Source organism: Mandrillus leucophaeus, unplaced genomic scaffold, assembly GCF_000951045.1.
Source record: "Mandrillus leucophaeus isolate KB7577 unplaced genomic scaffold, Mleu.le_1.0 Scaffold229, whole genome shotgun sequence".
NCBI classification, from domain to species: Eukaryota; Metazoa; Chordata; class Mammalia; order Primates; family Cercopithecidae; genus Mandrillus; species Mandrillus leucophaeus.
In genome coordinates, this window is record NW_012102354.1 from 456,553 (window position 1) to 463,019 (window position 6,467).

Consider the following 6,467-nt stretch of genomic DNA (forward strand, 5'->3'; position numbering starts at 1 on the left):
ATATATATGTGTGTGTATATATACATATATGTGTATATATTACATATGTGTGTGTATATATACACACATATAATATATACATATATACACATCTATGTGTGTGTAATATATATACACATATATGTGTGTGCAATATACATATTACTACATATACATATTACACACACACATATACACATATATGTGTGTGTGTAATATGTGTGCGTGTATATATACATATGTGTGTGTGTGTGTATATATATACATATACATATATGTGTGTGTGTGTGTATATATATTTTTTTCGAGACAGAGTCTCACTCTGTCTCCCAGACTGGAGTACAGTGGCATGATCTCGGCTCACTGCAAGCTCTGCCTCCGGGTTCACACCATTCTCCTGCCTCAGCCTCCAGAGTAGCTGGGACTACAGGCACCCGTCACCACGCCCGGATAATTTTTTTTTTTTTTTTTTTAGTGGAGATGGGGTTTCACTGTATTAGCCAGGATGGTCTTGATCTCCTGACCTCGTGATCTGCCCACCTCGGCCTCCCAAAGTTTTGGTATTACAGGCGTGAGCCACTGCGCCCAGCCTCCAGCATGATTTTTTTAGGGCGTTCTTTTGTGTGAAATAATTCAAGGATCCACTCTAACTGCCTGCCTGACCGGTTTTTTCCTTTCTCCTCTCTCATCAGGTCCCTGGTTCCCATGACTGCAGCTTCCTGAAGAGCAGAGATTTGGTATCCTGCTCACAGCGCCAAAACTGCAGGGGCCAAGGTAAAACTTCCTCTTTACCCTCTGAAGGTTTGCTGAAAAATCAACTAACAATAGCAGATTAATTGGAGAAAAGGAATACAAATGTATTAACGTGCATATGGGAGAGAACTGCAGAGTGATTATCCCTACCACGCAATAGGGTTCTGAAGCTTACATGTCATCTTGAGGTTCCAGAAAGAATGGGGGCTTTGGTTGTGGCAAAACAGGTTCTGGCACGGGAAGGAGGCCTGACTGGCAAAGGTAGTCTTGTTATGCAGATGAAACCTCACAGGTAGCAGTCCTCAGAATAGATGATAAATGTTTCTTTTGAAACCACCTTTGCAAAAATTCTAACAGTGAGAAGATTATAACAGTGAAAGAGATCTAACCTAACCAACCCCATCTTGCCTCTAACCTTCAAACTGCCCTTAATCATTCCTGGACTTAGACTAAGCTAACTTTGGGAGACATTTAGTTTATAGTTTAAATGATGATAACCCTTCCCCAAAACTAAATCACCTTTGTAAAGCTAATGAGAGACTACCAGGTTAGCATGATGTGAGCAGGCTGAATTCTGATAAAGTGTAAACATAAACAATTACCAGCCATTATTCTGGAGGTCATAAGATTTGCAACTCTCCCAGTTACTCCTGCAGATAACATCACTATTACGTTTAATTGCAAAAACTGCAATTACTTTTGCACCAGCCTAATAGAACCTAAGATTGGTCTTTTGTTGCTGTTGTTTTGTTTTATTTTATTTTTGAGACAGAGTTTCACTTATGTTGCCCAGGCTGGCGTGCAGTGACCCGATCTCGGCTCACCACAACCTCCGCTTTCCGGATTCAAGTCATTCTCCTGCCTCAACTTCCCGAGTAGCTGGGATTACAGGCATGTGCCACCAGGCCTGGCTAATTTTGTATTTTTAGTGGAGACAGGGTTTCTTCATATTAGTCAGGCTGGTCTCAAACTCCTGACCTCGGGTGATCCGCTCACCATGGCCTCCCAAAGTTCTGGGATTACAGGCATGGGCCACTGCGCACAGCCGAGATTGGTCTTTTGAGATATCTTTTCAGGTTTTTGCATTTCTGACCACGGATGAACCAATGGCTCCACTCAGACGTGCTGATCTCTGCCACCTGGTCATGTGGCCCTACCCAAAAGCAGGCTCCCTGGCCTGCCAAACTATCCTTGAAAACCCTAACCTCTGCATTTATCAGGGAGATTGATTTTAGTGATAATTCAGTCTTCCACGTGGCGTGGCCAGCCTTGTATCTGTTAAACTCTTTCTTTATTGCAACGCTGTGGTCTCAGTGCATTGGTTTTGCCTGTGCAGTGGGCAGGACAAACCCATCAGGTGGTTACACTTTCAGACTTTTAAAGGTGTCAGACTGAAACTGCCTTTGCAAAAATCATAACTGAGGAAATTATCACAGTGAAAAAGATCAGACCTCACTGATTCCATCTTGCTTCTAGCCTCTAAGCTGTCTGTTCATTCCTGGGTGTAGACTGAACTAGTCTTGGGAAGGAATTTAGCTTATAGTTTAAACTCTGAACCAACAAAATTGATAATAACTCTTTCTGAAAAAAAAGCCCTTCTTGGGTGGAGACCAGTCTGTCTTTGTAGGACTAACAAATTAGCCACAAGATTAGAAATTATGATTGAGGAACCATGCAGTCTCTGGCTAGAAGAGTCTGAACCTCCCCAAATTGCTTCTGGGGATAAGATCACTGTCGCAAAACCTAAGACCAGTGTTTGAGATCTTTTGCAGACCCTGCATTCCAGTGCAGCATATGACACCACCCAGACTGCTAATCTGGCTCAACCAGTCCTGTGATCCCATCCAGGAACAGAAGTCAGCAAGAACTCACTTTGACCCCCTGTAATTTTATCTTCAATCCGATCAATCAGCGCTCCCGACTTCCTGAGCCCATACCTGCCAAATTATCCTTAAAAACTGATCCCTGAATGCTCAGGGAGACTGATTTGAGTAATAATAAAATTCCAGTCTCCCACACAGACAGCTGTGCATGAATTACTCTTTCGCCATTGCAATTCCCCTGTCTTGATAAATTCGCTCTGTCTAGGCACTGAACAAGGTGAACCCATCGGGTGGTTACAAGACTCTCAGTTAATCTTTGCTAGATTCAGAGAAGGGAAGGCTTTAGAGGAAAGAGAAAATGCAGAGAAAAATGGCTGCATTAACGCAGATTTTCTCTACAGATGCAAATCTTCCCCACAAAAGACAGCTTTGCAGGGCTACTTCTGTTTGCAGGCCCTCTGAACAGCAGTCTCAAAACATGTCAAAGAAGTATATCTTGGGGTGAAATATTTTAATTTCCTTCCTATACGTGGGAAATAGCCAGGAGAAAATGTGTAACTCTCCAAGAGGTAGCTTAGAATTCAGGCTTATATTGCATATTCAGCTAAAAATCAAAGGAAAAAGAGTATGGGGGATGCTGGTTATAAGGATATGACCAGGAAAAGCATGGTAAACAAGATTAAAGTTTATTGTGCAGATTTAATTTGGTGCCTTCTCCATTGAAAAGAGTTTCCTGTGATTTAGTTACCCTTCTCTTCCTGGTACAAAGAGGGAGACACCCTTACAAATGGAGGTTTTCTTTATAGATGTAAATTTCCCTTACAAAAGGGTAACTTCTACTCTGTTTTTAGAGCTTCTCCTGTGTCTGCTGTTTCTCAAAATAATCAGCTCAAAATAGTCTTTATGCCAAAGAGGCATATTTTGGGGTGGCACATTCTGGTCTCCTACACTACCCATTTAAATATTGTCCTTTACCTCCCATTATAGCCTTCATTTTTTGTATTAAATGTATTTACTTTTATGGAGATAGTAGATGGTATAAATTTTCTGTTTTTACTTGACAGAATAAACCTTGCCAACCTTACTGAGAAAGTATACTTCTCAAAAAGTTAAAAAACATGAATCTCATGCAAATAAAAAAATGAGCACACGTCAAATGTTTAGTTAACTCATTAATGAAGGAACCAGCAAAATGGTAAGGCTAGTTCAAAGAGAATTAAAGAGAGTGAAGCCTTATAGTGGCTAAAAGAAAGAATGCAAAAGTTTGCCAATTTAGATACAAAACTGGGTAATTTTTTTTTCTTTTTGAAACTGAGTCTCACTCTGTCGCCCAGGCTGGAGTGCAGTGGTGCAATCTCGGCTCACTGCAACCTCTGCCTCCTGGGTTGAAGCGATTCTCCTGCATCAGCTTCCCAATTAGCTGAGATTACAGGCACCCATCACCATGGCCAGTTGATTTTTGTATTTTTAGTAGAGACGGGGTTTTACCATGTTTGCTAGGCTGGTCTCAAACTACCAATCTCAGGTGATCCACCCCTGCCTCGGCCTCCCAAAGTGTTGGGATTATAGGCGTGAGCCACTGTGCCCAGTGAAAACTGGTTAATATTCTACAGTAACTGTCACCTTTGGGATTGTCTTCTCTAAAGGACAGAAATAATCAGCATCTCTATAGGACAAAATTAATTTAAGTTCGTATTCATTTTCTACCAGTTAGTCTTCTAGTTAAATACTCAATAGAGTAGCAATTCAAAGGAAGGCACACGCCCCTAGCCCGTCAGATAAATCTTTGGGTACGTTTACTAGACAAAGCCCAGCAGCACCCTGAGAAGAAAGGGAGTAATCCCTTTTCCCTATTTCCAAGTTTTGGAAATCTTTCCTTAATGTGCTTTTGGTCACCTAATGATTTTGAGTTTTCTTTATATCTTTCTTTGTTTTGTTTAATTTTTATGTTTTACTAATCTACCCCAAAACTTTAGAACTCTTCACTCTGGGAAATGTTTTACATAAAATTTTATTGAAGAAAAATAAAAGTCGCTGGGCATGGTGGCACGTACCTGTGATCCTAGCTATTTGGGAAGCTGAGGCAGGAGGATCACTTGAGCCCAGGAGTTTGAGACCAGACTGAACAACAGAGAGACCATGTCTAAAAAAAAAAAAAAAAAAAAAAAAGGAGAGAGAAGAAAAATCAAATAAAAATGTTTACAAGAGGCGTTTTCTTTTTTTTTTCCTTTTTTTGAGACAAGGTCTCGCTCTGTCACCCAGGCTGGAGTGCAGCTAGCTGTGTGACCCCAGCTCACTGAAACCTCTGCCTTCTGGGTTCCATGCCTGGCTAATTTTTTTGTATTTTTTTTTTTTTAGCAGAGATGGGGTTTCACCAAGTTGGCCAGGCTGGTCTTGAACTCCTGTCCTCAAGTGATCCACCAACCTCAGCCTCCCAAATTGCTAGGATTACAGGCATGAGCCACCATGCCTGGCCTTCAAGAGGCATTTTCTACTCTTTCAATGTGAAAATAGCTGTATCGTATCTCTCGGAAACAGTGTATGTTCTCACAACTTTGATAACCTCCCTTTTAGAGTAGAGAAATATTAATGGGGAGATTGGCTCTATTTTTAACTACTGAACCTATTTAAGAAGCACTTTCTAATCTTCCTGGATTGAGATCTCCAGGCCCCAGTTTATCCTGCTAAGGCAGCTCATACTGACTTAGACAATAACTTAAGGGATTTACTGGCAAAACCTCAAAAGAAATGGGGCCCTAGAGGGTGGTGATGGGGTAATATTTGGGGGCCAGTGGGAGAAGGGCCCAGAAAAGAAGGCAGGGTTTGGGGCATTGTAATTCTGCAGGGATCCATGCCAAAAGTCCAAGAGTGCTCAAGTGAGATCCTTAAGATAGTAGGGGTAAACTTAACTTTTGAAAACGTGGAGCTTTCAAAGCAGCCAACTGGGCTTAGAGAATTTAAAAGGAAAGCATTTCCCTTAAGGACCAGACCTAGTCCTTTCTAGATAAGTGAGGGTAGGGGATAAAATGTCACGGCAGTCGTCTTCTGCCTCCAAGTCATTATGGGTCCAAGTGGCTGTTGTTCTAATGGCACAGTCTACCAAATAAATGTTTTTCCCTCGTGGATGGCACATGTGCCTTCTATCCATAAGAGTGGCTAATGGTGGGGATTTTAGATACTACATCAAACCAGGGGTACCGATATTACTGGGTGGTGTAGTGGGTGGCCTATCACTACCAGTTCCTATTGTTGCAGACCAAATGCCACCCTAAAACATGACTGTAGGAGACCAGAATATGCCACCCCAAAATATGTCCTTTGACATAAGGATTATTTTGAGCTGATTTTTTTGAGAAACAGCAGACACAGGAAATGGTCTGAAAACAGAGTAAAAATTGCTCTTTTGTGAGGGAAATTTACATCTATAAAGGAAACCTCCATTTCTAATGCTGTCTCCTCTCTGTACCAGGAAGAGAAAGATGACTAAATCACAAGAAATTCTTGTTGTAACTGAGCAGCTTAGTGGCTTAGCCTCAAACTTTTTTTTCTTTAAAACTTTTTTTTTCATCTGGGTGTAGAGGCTCACACCTGTAATCCCAGCACTTTGGGAGGCTGAGGCGGGTGGGTCACCTGAGGTCAGGAGTTTGAGACCAGTCTGGCCAACATGGTGAAACCCCATCTCTACTAAAAATACAAAAATTAGCTGGGCATGGTGGTGGGCACCTGTAGTACCAGCTTCTTCTCCAGCTACTGAGGCAGGATAATAATTTGAACCCAAGAGGCAGAGGTTGCAGTGAGCCAAGCGCACCACTGCACTCCAGCCTGGGCAACAGAGTGAGACTCCATGTCAGAAAAAAAAAAAAAAAAAAGCAAAGTTTTTGTCAAAGATAATCATCAACACATTCCTCAAAA

At 41.7% G+C, this 6,467-nt stretch overlaps 1 long non-coding RNA gene across 1 annotated transcript in view; it reads left to right on the forward strand.

The window, feature by feature from the left end:
• The first annotated feature begins 417 nt into the window (after positions 1–417).
• Positions 418–6,467, forward strand: part of LOC105540835 — a 12,466-nt gene continuing 6,416 nt past the window's right edge. Inside the window, exon 1 of the long non-coding RNA XR_001006264.1 lies at positions 418–753. This is a non-coding gene — a long non-coding RNA (uncharacterized LOC105540835). The remainder of the gene's footprint in view (positions 754–6,467) is intronic.